This window comes from Rutidosis leptorrhynchoides, chromosome 11 (genome assembly GCF_046630445.1).
Source record: "Rutidosis leptorrhynchoides isolate AG116_Rl617_1_P2 chromosome 11, CSIRO_AGI_Rlap_v1, whole genome shotgun sequence".
Lineage (NCBI taxonomy): Eukaryota > Viridiplantae > Streptophyta > Magnoliopsida > Asterales > Asteraceae > Rutidosis > Rutidosis leptorrhynchoides.
In genome coordinates this window covers 342,398,826-342,418,533 of record NC_092343.1, presented here as the reverse complement: position 1 = coordinate 342,418,533, position 19,708 = coordinate 342,398,826, and positions in this window count along the sequence as shown.

The following is a 19,708-nucleotide window of genomic DNA, read 5'->3' as shown; positions in this document are numbered from 1 at the left end:
AAATACATTCATTAAATTACAAGTATTAATAATAACCATTATTAATTAAACGTTAGAAATTCCAGGGTCGTTACATGTCACCTGTTCAAACATCCACAAACCATCACCTTTTTCTTGATCTTAAAACTTTAAGGTATCCCTAAATCTCCTAAGTTCATAGTACTTTTAATTTGTCTCTTTTAATGTATTATGTTAATGTTAATTAATATGATCAATGAATTTGTTATGAATAAAAAGTAACATGAAGATGATAAGGAATATGGTTATGAGTAATAATAAGATAAAAAAATAAAAAAATTAAGAGTATTGAATATGTTTATGATCATGGTTAATTAAAAAGATGATTAATGATAGGATTATAAAATTATGAAGATTGATAAAAAGTAGAAAATTTCATGCATGCATATGTATAGGTATGTACATGTGAAATTGAAGTTTAAATTTAGTTAAAGTTTATTATATATGTATCATGATTTAAGTAAAATAATAATTATGGTTAGTATGATGATTATGATATATATATGATATGAATTAGTAACATAAGAATTGTGATTAAAGAGTATGTATCATATTAATAAATATTGATAAAGATTATGATAAAGTATTACGATAGGTATAATACTCGAATTATTATAATAAAGGGATAATTATAAAAGTTTAAAAGATAATAATGATTTAAAGAGTTAAAAAAAATACAAAGTAGATAAGATAAGAGTTAAAGGACTTAGAACTTATTTAGGTTACTTAAATATAATGTTATAAAATTATAATAAAAAGTGATAAGATTAATAGGATTAAATAAAAGTGATAATAGAAAACATGATAATTATATTTATTACATAATTAATAATAAAAGCTAAGTATAATACTTATTATAACATTTAAATGAAACTGAATATTAATTAGTATTATACTAGTTACACAAATAAATTAATAAGTATAATAATAATACATTAACGTATCTTATCTATACACATATAATACGTGAAGGTTATATTCAAAGGACAACGTATAATTTATACGAACTTCATCGCTACTTGTGGCCTAGGGTGGTCGTTGTTGCCTTATGGGAACCGTTTGTGGATTTCGAATGCCATGACTTAGATTCTGGTCAAGAATCCTGGGCGCCCGGTAACAACAGATCATTCGAGTGACTTGCATGATGGCAACGAACTTTGGGCAAGATTGTACAACATCTTTGTGAAGAATTATAACCCGACCATATTTAAACTAGAAACTTACTATAAGTGGAAGTTTTCCATAAATAGTAGGTTTTCATAAATAGAAACTTTTGAGAAATAGGAACTTTTCTCGAAAACCGTCACTGTTAATATAGTTGCTATATTAATAAATAAACTTTATGTCTGTTAGACATTAACTAATTAAACGTTATATCTCTAGGTTGACATCTCCAATTACATACTTCCTTGCGTGGATTAACTTACTTGCTACTAAGGTGAACTTCATAGCCCCACTTTTTAACTTTCTCTATTACTTATTTTAAACTTTGGGGTGAGACACATGCTTGCTTTACAAATTGTTTTACGCTTAGACACAAGTACTCAAAAACTTTATCTTAATTAGTTCAAACTGTGCTATGACATGCTTTGTTTCATGCTAAATCCCTTCCATGATATCGTTAATTGCTACGTATAAATGCAAACTTAGTTATTGTGAGTAGGCCTACTGAGAGCAACGTCTCTAACCAGTTGACCGTTGGTCTTTGGTTACATAATAATGATTTCAACGACACTGATAGTTCAAGGTGTCACGGGGTAACTTTGTTTAGTCTCGATATCATACACCTCAGTACTACTAACGAACTCATTAAACTTTATAACTAAATCTTGTGGTCTAAAAACTATTATAAACCTATGTTGTTCACTCAACCATTTTTGGTTGACACTTTAAGCATATTTTGTCTCAGGTGAAGATTGCTAAAGATTGTTTGCTATTTGGACTTTGTTGCTTTTGGAGTCCGCATTTTACATTTATGTTATTGCATTAAAACATTTTAGATTACATTTACATTTTAAGGATTCATTTGTAATGACTTAATACTTCCGCTGCTTTAATACATTGGTTTTTAATTAAAACGTCTCATTTAGAGTCGCTCTCGATTTACACTTATGTCATGATATTGGTTAGTCACATATGACCTCCGGTCCTATTTAGGGGGTGTGATAGATTGGTATCAGAGCCAGGTTGTTATAGAGAACCAGGATTGCATTTTATGTGTGTCTTATGTGTTAGTTAGGGTGCCTTAGCGATCTATAGGTCTATAACCTTTCCTGCCTTAGTTTTAAGCACTTTTCTTTAATCTTTATACTACCAAATCATATTACTACCTGCTTTTACCTCTTCTGATATTCTGTATCTTTTCTTAAGGATGTCAAGCCAAAACCTTATCATATTGCCTAATCTCGACTCTAAAGGATCAGTTAGTATGTAAATGTTATCATATCCTTACATATCTTTACGACCTGACTCCGCCAAAATGGTTCAAGATATTCTGTGACTCACGTGAGTTATTTTATAAGATCACCTTGGTTGGTGAAACCGAGGGATGTTACTCATGACTCAACATTCTAACGGCAAAGTTTGATCACGTGTCTTGACCTTATGGGGTGATATTGAAATGGAAGTATGAATTAGTGAAATATAATGACGCTTAACCAACGTGATTATATTACGGTAATTCATATAGAAATTCCAATATCATGACATATAGAATAGAAAGTGAATCAAAGAGAAATTTCCAAGCCATTCATTCGAAAATCTCAATGTTATTACATGAAGGTTAATCATCATCTGATTTGTAGATATACGAAGAGTTCGATTCAACCAAACTATCTATCTCATACCCATGAGTAGATTAACAAATCCTCATATACCATTAAGGTTGTAAAACTTTACATTCTTTCTTTCTTAAACATTCTATCTCTTTATCTTTTACGCCTAATGGTCACGCTTAATCACTACCATATCATCGCTGGAAGGAAGGATGCATATTTTTAAGTGACCCGAAGTGACACCCCTAAATTTTCTTCGATGCATGCCTCCTGTAGTTACACTCCTGGTGTAGATTCTCATAAACCCATTAGGAAACCCTTCGAAGATAAGCGACAACCACTCGCAAGATTTTTGTTTAAATTTTCAAACGATGATATTATAAACACCACTTTCACTATTACATTCTCTGTGCTGAGATGGTCAATATCTCACGAGCATAATCTCATGAAGAATAGGACATTCCAACAAGTATCCTTTGATTACCATAGCCAAGGAAAACTTTTCGCACTCATGCATCCATTACTTGGCACCATGTGTGACGATCGCTCCAAATCCATATGGACAATACGTCATTCATTGATTTCATTGCGAGGTATTTGACCTCTATATGATACGTTTTGTAAACATTGCATTCTTTTGAAAAGGCACACCATAAATGAATATTTAAATCAAAGGTTTTCAACATCTGATGATTTCTACATATAGACAATCACTGTAAATAATAGTTTACAATTGTACTTCCGTTGACAGTACAGTCAAAATAAGATACATGGTGATGATTTGGTGAATGCAACGTTTCCTTGAAAAATATGCCATGTATGACTCCATGCACATAGCTTGTCTAACATATAAGCAAACAGCGGAAGACTTATAGGAAACCTGAGAATAAACATGCTTCAAGTGTCAACACAAAGGTTGGTGAGTTCATAGTTTTAATATTACACATAATCCGTATATCAATGTGGATTACAAAAGTTCAGTTGTTTTATTCAAAACGTTTATCAATAGATTTTACATAAAAGGGGGATCACAAGATTTTAGTTGTTTCATCCGAAACGTTTATCAATCGGTTATACAAAGTTGAGCACCCTGGTAACTAAACTTTAACGTATATATAATTTGTACCCTTTGTATAATCATCTTAATAATACACGCAAACCAACGTGTACGCTTCTCAAATAGCATACGTCCGTTAAAAGGCTAGCGCTCTAGCTCGGACGGGGATGTCAAGCCCTATGGATCCATATACTACTACTCGCGCCCACCAGTTCTTATAACTGGCAGTTACTAGTTACCAAAGCTAAGGGATTTTCGGTTCAAACTCAGTGTAGAATTTAGTATGTACTTGTATCCATTGCGTTTAAAATAAAGTGCATGTATTCTCAGCCCAAAAATATAGATTGCAAAAGCAATTAAAAAGGGAGCAAATGAAACTCACACATATAAATATTGTATATCGGTTAATAAAGCATTTGCATGTATTCTCAGCCCAAAAATGTAGAGAGTAAAAGGGATCATATGAAACTCACGCATATAAATCTAGTATTTTCAGTATTTATAAACAGTCGCATGTATTCTCAGCCCAAAAATGTATTGAGTAAAAGGGATCATATGAAACTCACACAAAATTAGTTTTAGTATTTGTATCCATTTAGTAAAATAGATATAAAAGCATTGCATGTATTCTCAGCCCAAAAATGTAAAGAGAAAAAGGGATCTTATGAAACTCACTGTTTAATATTGATATACAATATTGCAGGAAAGCACGTAGACGCATCGGAGATGATAAACACGAGGTTTGATTCACACAAAAATACCCCCGAACATTACCCATAACCTCCTTGGCAATAACCCATAATTTCCTTAGCTCTAGCTTGCTCGAAAACTCATTTTGAAAATTACTTGGACAGCACTCCGTCGTAATATTTGATGTACATTATTATTTTTGTATCGCAAAAATAATAACACTAATAATAAAAAAAATAATAAGATTAATAATAATCTTATTAATAATAATAATAATAATAATAATAATAATAATAATAATAATAATAATAATATACATAATAAATAAAATAAATACGGAGTAATATGTATGTGTGTGTTTTTTTTTTCTTTCTTTACTCGGCAGAAAATGTTGCAATTTATAGAACCTGGCCTGAAATCTGGAGTCATGCGACTCGCATGGAAATGGCCTTCTGGCCATGCGACTCGCATGAGGACCAGGGACAGCTCACATTGTTTTGGCTCCTAGCTTGTCGACATAATATAAAATAAATATAAATATATAAATAATTAATATAATTATTTATATATTATATTTTATTCTTGTGCATAGTAGACTAGATATTTTTGGTCCGTTGCGTCGGGCGTTTCTTCTTGACTCGGGTCCCGGTTCCGGATTTTCAGACGTCCTTGCGTACTATTTTATATCGTGTACTTTGCGTTTCGCAACTTGTACTCTTGTCATTTTTAGACGTTCTTCATCAATAATTTGAACCTTTTTAATTGTATCTTGTACATTTGAGCATTTTGGACCTTTCCGTCTTCAATTCTTCGTTTTCGCCTTTTGTCTTCGCACTTATTAAATATAAACGAATATTACTTGAATATGGAACAATTACAACTAAAATCCTGTCTTTCTTGGGAGATAATGCTATGAAATATATGTTCCTTTTTAGCCTTATCAATAGCCTTAAATTATCCCTTAATTATATCACTCAAAGTGTATCTTAAACTTTCGAGTGTTTTGGTCATTTACTTCTATAAATCATCGTCTCGCTATTTGTTAAAATACATTTTTATAATAGCGTTTACTGTAGGAAATTTTACTGTAGCAATTCACTGTAGCAAATAGTGATTTTCGAAAACACTGTAGCATTTTGAGTAATGTGGCAATTTGAAAACACTGTAACAAATTAGTGTTTAACTGGTTCATCTTAAACGCTTTAGTTAACTTATCTAAATATCAATTGAATCAATAAACGAATGTTACTATCGTTTATTATATATATGTATATATCTTTTTAATATACATAAATCAGTTTTTAAATACACATTGGAAGTTATTTATAAATAAATTTTAATAATAAATATTTCAACTTATCATATACATTCAAATAGATATTTAAACCAATAAGTTTAATGTACGGTATCAAACAATTAATATATTGTTACCTTTTCATGTTATAGTATATATGTATCTATTTACATATAATTGTTCGCGAATCGTCGAAAACAACCGAAGGGTATTTAAATATATAAAAGTAATTCAAAAATTTTGAGATTCAGTTTTACAGACTTTGCTTATCGTGTCGGAAATGTTAATCATACAAAGATTAAGTTTAAATTTAGTCGAAATTTCTGGGTCATCACACCATGCAAGTGATGATGTCATACCTAAATAATAATCAACCATTGTTAATTCAAAATTTAGGATTAGATACACCACCTGAAGTTTTTCCGTATTCTCACAGGCTGTGGCTTGAGCTAAACCCACCCGAATCACATCTGAAAACTACCATAGAAATTAAAATAACCCCATCATACTCTAGTGGATAGTATCCACATCTCTGGCCAGTTACGGCTGAAGTATACATATATTTCCATCACCATATTAAAAAGCACGTGATCCCTCACACGCTCTATATGATCAATGGTAGCATTGATACGATTATCATTACGTTACTTATGGGCAAACAACGCGTGATTTGTTGTACCTAAACAATAAGTCGCGACCCTTGAATCGTTAACCATTTTTCTGAAGAAAAAAAATAATCTTACGATTTCGCCACGGTGTTAAAAGCATGTTAGATGTATCATTAAATGATCATATAACAATAGGCAAGTGACACCATGTCCTTACATTGCCCTTACTCATTGGGGAAATTCGTACTATCCCGGCAATAATCACAGATTTAGCGAGAACTTGATAAATTGATTTTCAATGATCATCACATAGTCGAAAGTCACTGCATTAGCATGTTTTCATACGTGTCTATGTGAACATCAGATTATTCATGCTCAAGTTATTATGAAATCTTTGTGAATGACGGAATCAAGCAATCCATGAGTACATAATAAGGGCACTTACTCCCAGCCTTCCAACTCCAATAACTAGTCTGACCTCTTGACATTTCAGGGTCAACAGTAGATTAACTTCACGTTCTCATACTCTACCATTCATATCTCACTTGTTAGCAACAGCTTCACACAAGAACATTTTGAATTCCAAGAACATATGTCCTAATAATAGTCAACAACCGTATTTAAATACAATAGATTTCATTACCTCACAACATTTTTGCTTAAAAATAACCTGAAATTTTCAAAATACCTTCACCCGATCTTCATCGATCTTTTTTCAACTTGTAACCTCCGAAATATGAAAATTTGGTTACCAAAAGTTTATACACACTATTTTACTGTGCGATCCTCTCAAAATTTTATAAAATAAATTTATCTACTACTATTCGTGCAAATTTTATAAATCGTATATGTTTATATAATAAAGTAAATAAAATTTACCTTTACTTATTTTTGACTTGTACATATAAAATTATACTTTGACTTTTATCAATCAATTCTTTTATTCAAAAGATATTTTACTTAAAATAGTACATGTTGTACATAACTCTAGTTTTACTAAGAATTTCGTTCCTTTTTACATTGTCACCTTAAACGACTCGAACTTCTATAAAGTTTTCATTGCTTGTTCATATAAAATTTTCGTGTTATTCTACACCACATATTAATCATAATTCCTTTCAAACTTATCATTAAGTTCATCATTCAAAACCCTCTGTTCTCATCAACTTTTCCCTTTTAAGGTTGACCGTTGAGGAGTTTTTACTTTCGATATTTCATGGCTAAACCACAACACCCTCGTAAATATCAATTCTATAATTCAATATTTTGTGGCAAATGAAATCATTTTGGGAAATTTCCTCACCCGGTGTAAACTATTCTATGTAGCCAGTGATTCATATTTGTTCTCATCAGCACTTAAACTCATAAGTGAATGATAAATTGACTCGTCATCTGTGCGAGAATGTCTTTCCCATCAAGAGATCACACCTCTCGTGCGGTTTCATATGAGAAATATAATTATGATCCTCGCTATCCTCTCCAAAGGAGTTACCTTAAACGTTTATGATGTTTATATGTTTACTCTAAACTAGTTACAACTAGATGTGATTCTAGACAAATTTCAACCGCTGTTTCAACACATAGATGAAATCATGATCATAAGGTGCTTTCTGCAAGGATAAGTTCGCATGTATTATAATATATTGAACGATATCTTTCATTAATCACTCATACCATTCTGAGGGCATTTTAGAAATTATGGCTTGCTTTGCATATAAGCCTGATTAGTGACTCCTCAGCTGAAATCTATTTTCGTCTATTCACATTAGATATTTCTTGAAAACCGAAGGTATCATGTCTATGGTTATCTTCCGAAATTTGAAGTCGGTAACATATCTAACAAACACAAGCCATGCATCAAACTACATGGTTGTGATCTCCAAGTACTTCTCTCTGATTGTCTGCCCTGGTATGGCGACATAAGCGCTCAATGGTTTTAAATAAGCTTAGTAATGTTCATGGCACATTTCAGGTATCTGATTTACTGAAATGCTTGTAAGATCACAATCCCTTTTGAGAAAACCTAGTCAGGTGACACTCATATTATTCCTTTGAACGACCTCCGCATTGATAATAAAATGCACTTCATAGAAGAACCTGTAGGATTTATGGATCGTGAGATCATACACTTGAAACAAGGTAACAATTCCTAATGCAAAAAAAAAAAATCCGTTGGAATTCACGTAGAGGCCCCGAGTATACCTGGGAAAGTGAAGACCAGATGAAGCGGAAATATCCACATCTATTCTCAACTGCTGATGCATCCGAGAAGTCTTCCTGAAACTTCGGGACGAAGTTTAAATTAACGGGGAGATTCTATAACAACCCTCACTTTTCCATTTCTGTTTACTGTTCCACTATTAAGATTCTTGTACTCATAAACTTTATTTAACAAAGCTTTGATTAATAATAAATTTTGATCAATAATTCCTGTTAATATAAAGTTTATGTAATGTGTGATTTTATGTATATATAAACTATATGTATTAATATTAAAGGTGACATTATAAATATTAAGCTATAAGTAAATAAAAAAAATGTCTCTTTTATAAATTTTAAAACTAATAGGATAACAAATATAATTAAATGATAAATTTATATAATTATTTAAACTAATTATAGTTAGTGGTTACTTATCTAATTAATAAAAAAAATATAAATAAATATAAACATAAAAAAAATTGGCTAAGTAAAAAAAAAAATAATAATAATAAGCTTCTATCCCTAACCTAATCAAATACAAAGTCACATTAAAGCTTTATCTTAAACTAATTTTTTTTAAACAATTAAAGAGATAAGATTAAGTTAAAGAGTCAAGTATTCTTAAACTTCCATGAGTTCCATGGACTAATCCTAAAAGGAATAAGAGTCCTAATTTACCTCAAATTACATTCCTATATAAACCCATTTAATTCCCTTGATCAACCATTCAACAAATCCACTCTTGTTCTCTACAAAATCTCACGACCCCAACCCATTTTCTTCTGCTTTTTGTTGCGATTAAACCCACCCAATGTAACATCCCGCGTTTTTCCGTTAAATTTATTTTTAACACCGTCTTTTTTTTTAAATAATATCTTTCGCTATTTAAATTTCCAATTTCCGTTGACTAACGTTTATAATATTCTCGTTATTTAATTATAACACCACTCGTCTACTCGAGCGTTTTTAAAATATTCGATCGGTTAAATCCCGCACCCGCTTTGAAACTCGAGGGACCGGAGTTGCCAAATGGGCAAACTAGTTGACTAGGTCAACTAGTCAACCCATTTCACCACCATTCAATCCCTCCCTCTCTCTCTCTTTCTTTCTTTTTTTCTCTCAAGAACACAAACATAATTCATCATCCAAATTCGGATCGGGAAGCAAACTTCAAAACAAATTACATATTCGTGATCCTCTCATCATCCTCTTCGATTTGGTACCAACTTCATCTCGTTTGGGTAACATTTCTAAAACTCTAGATTTCTCTAAATTCGTGTTTTTGATTTGAAATGGTGTTAGTTAGTGTCTATGGCTCGTGTGTAACATGAATATATGTTTGGTTTGCTCGATTTGTTGTTTTTGGAGTAACTAGCATGAACTTGAAATGGGTGTGCTTAATCCTTGATTTTGGATGAGTTAATGTTGTTAGATTGTTAAAGTGCATGTTTTAATTGTGTTACTAGTATCATTAGCCACATTTGGATGTGTAGGTTGATTAAGAAAACTTCAAAAACCCGATTAATGATTTTGTGATGTTTGACTAGGGTTTGATAGTTCTTGACATGAACTTTTGGATGCTTAAATGCCATGGAATGTTAATTGTTAGTGTTTAGTAGTAATGTATGTTTCATTACCTTCAAAACGGCATATCGTATGTGTAAATTGGATTCCCGAATCATAAAATACGTTTTACGAACTTGAAACTTTGAAAATAAACCTTTCTTGATCAATTGACGAGTCTTCGGTTATTGTTAATGATGGAATTGATTCATGAAATGTGTTTAGTTGTATTCCTCTTTAAATTACCTTTCCAACGATATAAGATACGTGTTTTGAATGTTAACGAGTCAAAAGTTATGATCGTTTGAAGTTGAAATCGTCTAAGTGTAAACTGCCCCAGAATTGCTGCACCAGACACAGATGCGGAGCATCTGCTTTGGATGCGGCGCATCTGAGGCAGACTGCCCAAAAATGTCAATTTTCGTTTAATTCTAAGTATGCTACACACCCCCGAACAACATGAAACTTGGACAACATGCTCATATATGATTTCTAAGCTTAGGAAAATAGTTCGGGACCGAACCCGAACGCGTTGACTTTTTCGTTGACTTTGACCAAGTTTGACTTTTAGTCAAACTTAACCAAACTTTTATGCAATCATTCTAACATGCTTTTATACTTGTTTCTTGTATGAAACTTGACAACGTGATTCACATGCTATACTTAATCGAGTCGTAACGAGCCATAGGACTAATTGAACACATTTCACCCGACCATGTGTCGTAACCGGTTAATTGATATAACTTACTTGTTTAGGTCAAGGCTAAGCAACTTTCATGCACACGTTTACTTGTTGAAGTACTTTTATACTCGTGCACTCGAGGTGAGATCATGGTCCCACCTTTTCAACAACTTTTTATACTTTTAAATCGTGGGCTGAGAAACATATACTTTGTTACATTTTGTACTACTTACTTTTATACTTTGAACACAAGTACAAGGAAAACAAACATTCCACAGCGAGTTAGAACAAAAATCCTCAATTCGATTATCATTAGTTACACTTGCAGGGTGTAAGCGAGAACTTATATTGTGTGGCCATACGGGTTTGACAAACCCTCATTACGGACGGTTCGCTACCGTCTACGGATGAAATATATTTTCGGGAAACAGTGTATGTTCTAACACTATTGTGATGGGGTTCTATGGAAGGAAACGTTAAGTCTTGATAATTGGGTGCTCGCGAACCAACTTTTGGAATGCAACTTTTGGATGATCAATTTATGGAAATACTAAATCTTGTGGTTCAAAATATAACGTTTATTACAAACACCTATGATTTCACCAACGTTTTTCGTTGACAGTTTTCTATATGTTTCTCAGGTTCATACTTGGCTATTTGATACATGCTTCCGCGTACACTCATACTTGCTTGGGGTCAAGCATACATGCATACACTCTGATTTCTTGCTTGGGGTCAAGCATACATACATACATACGCTAGGGATAGCACTTTTGGATTCAAACTTTTGTTTACATACTTACGCTATTTATGGCAACTGTGTTTTTCAACTTATATTATGTCGCAAGTTATTTCATTTATACTTTATGACTTTTGTAAACTTAGACTTGTTGTCGAACGGTTTTGTAAACTAAACTTGCAAGTCTTGTACCTTTCAAATGAATGCGACATAATTTTGGTCAAACGAGTCTCATATAGGGACTACGACCACGCAACGGGACCTAAGTTAACGGCGCCGTCAATAACGGTTTTGGTCGGGTCGTTACAAGTGGTATCAGAGCGTTGGTTGTAGGGAACTAGGACGTGCATTAGTGTGTCTAACAGAGTCGTTAGGACGCATTAGTGAGTCTAGACTACAACCGGATAGTTAGCATTTGCATTCTGACATACATTGCTATAGATAGCACTTACTTGACTACTTGTGCATTATACTTGAATCATTCTTAGGCAAACTTTTTAATGGTACCCAACCTTCATCATACGAACTCGTATTCCGCCAATTTTTGGTAAAACACGTGAATTCAAGATTCATACGCGTACGGATGACCGCGACTTCGTTAGCTACTCTAGCTCGGGAACTCAAATTCTTTGGTTGTTATCCACCCCGTCTTAGCTTACTATCCATGAGTATTGTAAAGTCACTGTCACTACTCTAGGTGAGTATCGTCATCACTATTTATCGCTACGGTTGCGTACTACTCGCTATCATGACTCGTTACTCTTTTCATACCTAACTACTTTATTGTCTGACTCGAACCACATTGACGTGAACAATCATTTATACACTTCCCTCGGGGAACGCTTCCTTAGACTTGCAGAAATTCTTTCGATTTAATATGAGTCACGTTTGAGACGTCGTTACGTTTTGTTTATCTTAGATTTTCGCGATGACACGAACTTGAATCTATGGAGTGATGTGGGAATGGAGGTATGAGTTAGCATAATATAACTACACTCGATCAACGTAGTTATATTACGGTAAGACATACCAAAGTTCTAGTGACACGTGATGGTGGTTAGACTCGATCAACCTAAACACCACCATGTGCCATGTACATGACTTCATCTTTTCATGTTTGGACATCCGAAAACTCCGAGAATATTTATAACAACCATACCGGGGACACACCTTCAATTATTGTCAAATTATATTTATGCTTCCGAATGAATTACCGATTCCATTCGACTTCAACCGTATGTCACACGGGTATACTAGCTCGTCCTCGCGCAGTCTTATTGATTAACTACAATTTACTCGTTATGCTCGCATCGAGGCGGAAACTTCTCTCGCCTTACACTCGAAATTCTGGTTCAGGAAATCTTTTATTTTAAATTCTCAATGGAGAGAGACTCTCTACGTTATACTAGTATTCACCTCGAGGGTGAATAGTTCCGACGAACGTTTTTGGAAACTGATAAATCTTTCGCGACGCGAATTTTTTTGAGAAACTTGTCCTAGCTAACGTTTTCAATTTCTGGCAAACGTGTTCAATATGCCTTAGGGAAATGTACCCCGTTTCGGATCGAGATTCTCGTTTCACTTCTAGATTTTGGAGTACCTTACAAAAAGCCTCGGGACCACGTTTAAACATGGGTACCGCGTATCATCCGCAAACCGACGGACCAAGCAAACATATGATTCAAACCTTGGAAACCGTAATACGAATTTGTATTACTAACTTCAATTTTACTTGAGAAAAGTATTTTCCTTTAGCTTAATCCTCGTACTACAATGATCTTCATTCGAGTTTTAACGTCACACCTTTTGAAACCACATGTGACCGGAAACGTCATTCTCCTTTGACGAACCAAGTAAACGATGATCAATTCACCGGGGCCGAGATTATTCATGAGCAACCGAGAAAATTTATTCATATTCAAGTAAAACCCTACGCGACTCGTAATCACCAAGAGCTACGCCGATGTTAGACGTAAACATTTCAAATTCCACGTGGGAAACCGCGTCACGTTAAGAGTCGCACCTTGGAAAGGTGCAATCCGTTTCGGGAAACGTAGGAAGCTAAATCCGCGATATTTTGATCCTTTAAATTCTTGGGCCGTTTTGGACCCGTTGCTAGCCGTTTAGATTTTCCGACCCATTTTGAGTCTCCGTTTATCCTACATTCGATGTATCAACTCAAAGACGTGTTTTGCGAAACGAGAACTTGTTATCTCCTTTGATGAACTCACTATCGACGATAACCCTCACTTCCTAGGAGGACCGGTTGAAACCATAAATCGTGAAGCCAAACCTTAAAACAACATATGATCCCGACCGTCAAAATTCGTTGAAATACCCTAGAACGTACTTCTCCCTCATTCGTAGAATTGGCAACACAAAATCTCGAGGAAGATTCAACAACTACTACTTCCAACTAAATTTCGGGACGAAATTTCTTTTGAGGTGTGGATAATGTAACATCCCGCGTTTTTCCGTTAAATTTATTTTTAACACCGTCTTTTTTTTTAAATAATATCTTTCGCTATTTAAATTTCCAATTTCCGTTGACTAACGTTTATAATATTCTCGTTATTTAATTATAACACCACTCGTCTACTCGAGCGTTTTTAAAATATTCGATCGGTTAAATCCCGCACCCGCTTTGAAACTCGAGGGACCGGAGTTGCCAAATGGGCAAACTAGTTGACTAGGTCAACTAGTCAACCCATTTCACCACCATTCAATCCCTCCCTCTCTCTCTCTTTCTTTCTTTTTTTCTCTCAAGAACACAAACATAATTCATCATCCAAATTCGGATCGGGAAGCAAACTTCAAAACAAATTACATATTCGTGATCCTCTCATCATCCTCTTCGATTTGGTACCAACTTCATCTCGTTTGGGTAACATTTCTAAAACTCTAGATTTCTCTAAATTCGTGTTTTTGATTTGAAATGGTGTTAGTTAGTGTCTATGGCTCGTGTGTAACATGAATATATGTTTGGTTTGCTCGATTTGTTGTTTTTGGAGTAACTAGCATGAACTTGAAATGGGTGTGCTTAATCCTTGATTTTGGATGAGTTAATGTTGTTAGATTGTTAAAGTGCATGTTTTAATTGTGTTACTAGTATCATTAGCCACATTTGGATGTGTAGGTTGATTAAGAAAACTTCAAAAACCCGATTAATGATTTTGTGATGTTTGACTAGGGTTTGATAGTTCTTGACATGAACTTTTGGATGCTTAAATGCCATGGAATGTTAATTGTTAGTGTTTAGTAGTAATGTATGTTTCATTACCTTCAAAACGGCATATCGTATGTGTAAATTGGATTCCCGAATCATAAAATACGTTTTACGAACTTGAAACTTTGAAAATAAACCTTTCTTGATCAATTGACGAGTCTTCGGTTATTGTTAATGATGGAATTGATTCATGAAATGTGTTTAGTTGTATTCCTCTTTAAATTACCTTTCCAACGATATAAGATACGTGTTTTGAATGTTAACGAGTCAAAAGTTATGATCGTTTGAAGTTGAAATCGTCTAAGTGTAAACTGCCCCAGAATTGCTGCACCAGACACAGATGCGGAGCATCTGCTTTGGATGCGGCGCATCTGAGGCAGACTGCCCAAAAATGTCAATTTTCGTTTAATTCTAAGTATGCTACACACCCCCGAACAACATGAAACTTGGACAACATGCTCATATATGATTTCTAAGCTTAGGAAAATAGTTCGGGACCGAACCCGAACGCGTTGACTTTTTCGTTGACTTTGACCAAGTTTGACTTTTAGTCAAACTTAACCAAACTTTTATGCAATCATTCTAACATGCTTTTATACTTGTTTCTTGTATGAAACTTGACAACGTGATTCACATGCTATACTTAATCGAGTCGTAACGAGCCATAGGACTAATTGAACACATTTCACCCGACCATGTGTCGTAACCGGTTAATTGATATAACTTACTTGTTTAGGTCAAGGCTAAGCAACTTTCATGCACACGTTTACTTGTTGAAGTACTTTTATACTCGTGCACTCGAGGTGAGATCATGGTCCCACCTTTTCAACAACTTTTTATACTTTTAAATCGTGGGCTGAGAAACATATACTTTGTTACATTTTGTACTACTTACTTTTATACTTTGAACACAAGTACAAGGAAAACAAACATTCCACAGCGAGTTAGAACAAAAATCCTCAATTCGATTATCATTAGTTACACTTGCAGGGTGTAAGCGAGAACTTATATTGTGTGGCCATACGGGTTTGACAAACCCTCATTACGGACGGTTCGCTACCGTCTACGGATGAAATATATTTTCGGGAAACAGTGTATGTTCTAACACTATTGTGATGGGGTTCTATGGAAGGAAACGTTAAGTCTTGATAATTGGGTGCTCGCGAACCAACTTTTGGAATGCAACTTTTGGATGATCAATTTATGGAAATACTAAATCTTGTGGTTCAAAATATAACGTTTATTACAAACACCTATGATTTCACCAACGTTTTTCGTTGACAGTTTTCTATATGTTTCTCAGGTTCATACTTGGCTATTTGATACATGCTTCCGCGTACACTCATACTTGCTTGGGGTCAAGCATACATGCATACACTCTGATTTCTTGCTTGGGGTCAAGCATACATACATACATACGCTAGGGATAGCACTTTTGGATTCAAACTTTTGTTTACATACTTACGCTATTTATGGCAACTGTGTTTTTCAACTTATATTATGTCGCAAGTTATTTCATTTATACTTTATGACTTTTGTAAACTTAGACTTGTTGTCGAACGGTTTTGTAAACTAAACTTGCAAGTCTTGTACCTTTCAAATGAATGCGACATAATTTTGGTCAAACGAGTCTCATATAGGGACTACGACCACGCAACGGGACCTAAGTTAACGGCGCCGTCAATAACGGTTTTGGTCGGGTCGTTACACCCAAATGTAGTGACCCGAACTTTTTCCATGTTTATATATATATATTAAATGAAATTGTTATTTACATGATTAAGTGTTTCCAACATGTTAAGCAATCAAACTTGTTAAGACTTGATTAATTGAAATAGGTTTCATATAGACAATTGACCACCCAAGTTGACCGGTGATTCACGAACGTTAAAACTTGTAAAAACTATACGATGACATATATATGGTTATATATATAGTTAACATGATTTTATTATAAGTATGTATCTCATTAGGTATTTTAACAATGAGTTATATACATAAAAATGAGACTATTAATTTAAGAAACTCGAAAACGATATATATAACGATTATCGTTATAACAACGTCTTACTAGGTACATATGAATCATATTAAGATATTGATACACTTGGTTAATTATGTTAAATGATAAGTAAATATATTATTAAGTGTATTAACAATGAAATACATATGTAAAAATAAGACTACTAACTTAATGATTTCGAAACGAGACATATATGTAACGATTATCGTTGTAACGATATTTAACTGTATATATATCATACTAAGATATATTATATATCATAATATCATGATAATATAACAATTTAACATCTCATTTGTTATAATAAACAATGGGTTAACAACATTCAACAAGATCGTTAACCTAAAGGTTTCAAAACAACATTTACATGTAACGACTAACGATGACTTAACGACTCAGTTAAAATGTATATACATGTAGTGTTTTAATATGTATTCATTCACCTTTTAAAGACTTCAAGACACTTATCAAAATACTTCTACTTAACAAAAATGCTTACAATTACATCCTCGTTCAGTTTCATCAACAATTCTACTCGCATGCACCCGTATTCGTACTCGTACAATACACAGCTTTTAGATGTATGTACTATTGGTATATACACTCCAATGATCAGCTCTTAGCAGCCCATGTGAGTCATCTAACATATGTGGGAACCATCATTTGGCAACTAGCATGAAATATCTCATAAAATTACAAAAATATGAGTAATCATTCATGACTTATTTACATGAAAACAAAATTACATATCCTTTATATCTAATCCATACACCAACGAACAAAAACACCTACAAACACTTTCATTCTTCAATTTTCTTCATCTAATTGATCTATCTCAAGTGCTATCTTCAAGTTCTAAGTGTTCTTCATAAATTCCAAAAGTTCTAGTTTCATAAAATCAAGAATACTTCCAAGATTGCAAGTTTACTTCCAAGTTTTCTAAATCCATTCCAAGTAATCATCCAAGACCAAGAAACCTTTGTTACTTACAGTAGGTTATCTTTCTAATACAAGGTAATAATTATATTCAAACTTTAATTCAATTTCTATAACTATAACAATCTTATTTCGAGTGGAAATCTTACTTGAAATTGTTTTCGTGTCATGATTCTGCTTCAAGAACTTTTAAGCCATCCAAGGATCCTTTGAAGCTAGATCTATTTTTCTCATTTCCAGTAGGTTTATCCAAGGAACTTGAGGTAGTAATGATGTTCATAACATCATTCGATTCATACATATAAAGCTATCTTATTCGAAGGTTTAAACTTGTAATCACTAGAACATAGTTTAGTTAATTCTAAACTTGTTCGCAAATAAAAGTTAATCCTTCTAACTTGACTTTTAAAATCAACTAAGCACATGTTCTATATCTATATGATATGCTAACTTAATGATTTAAAACCTGGAAACACGAAAAACACCGTAAAACCGGATTTACGCCGTCGTAGTAACACCGCGGGCTGTTTTGGGTTAGTTAATTAAAAACTATGATAAACTTTGATTTAAAAGTGGTTATTCTGGGAAAATGATTTTTATTATGAACATGAAACTATATCCAAAAATTATGGTTAAACTCAAAGTGGAAGTATGTTTTCTAAAACGGTCATCTAGACGTCGTTCTTTCGACTGAAATGACTACCTTTACAAAAATAACTTGTAACTTATTTTTCCGACAATAAACCTATACTTTTTATGTTTAGATTCATAAAATAGAGTTCAATATGAAACCATAGCAATTTGATTCACTCAACTTGTATTGTATATTATGTAATCTTGAGATACCATAGACACGTATACAATGTTTTGACCTATCATGTCGACACATCTATATATATTTCGGAACAACCATAGACACTCTATATGTGAATGTTGGAGTTAGCTATACAGGGTTGAGGTTGATTCCAAAATATATATAGTTTGAGTTGTGATCAATACTGAGATACGTATACACTGGGTCGTGGATTGATTCAAGATAATATTTATCGATTTATTTCTGTACATCTAACTGTGGACAACTAGTTGTAGGTTACTAACGAGGACAGCTGACTTAATAAACTTAAAACATCAAAATATATTAAAAGTGTTGTAAATATATTTTGAACATACTTTGATATATATGTATATATTGTTATAGGTTCGTGAATCAACCAGTGGCCAAGTCTTACTTCCCGACGAAGTAAAAATATGTGAAAGTGAGTTATAGTCTCACTTTTAAAATCTAATATTTTTGGGATGAGAATACATGCAGGTTTTATAAATGATTTACAAAATAGACACAAGTACGTGAAACTACATTCTATGGTTAAATTATCGAAATCGAATATGCCCCTTTTTATTAAGTCTGGTAATCTAAGAATTAGGGAAAATACACCCTAATTGACGCGAATCCTAAAGATAGATCTATTGGGCCTAACAAACCCCATCCAAAGTAACGGATGCTTTAGTACTTCGAAATTTATATCATATCCGAAGGGTGTCCCGGAATGATGGGGATATTCTTATATATGCATCTTGTTAATATCGGTTACCAGGTGTTCACCATATGAATGATTTTTATCTCTATGTATGGGATGTGTATTGAAATATGAAATCTTGTGGTCTATTGTTACGATTTGATATATATAGGTTAAACCTATAACTCACCAACATTTTTGTTGACGTTTAAAGCATATTTATTCTCAGGTGAATACTAAGAGCTTTCGTTGTTGCATACTAAAATAAGGACAAGATTTGGAGTCCATGTTTGTATGATATTGTGTAAAAACTGCATTCAAGAAACTGATTTCGATGTAACATATTTGTATTGTAAACCATTATGTAATGGTCGTGTGT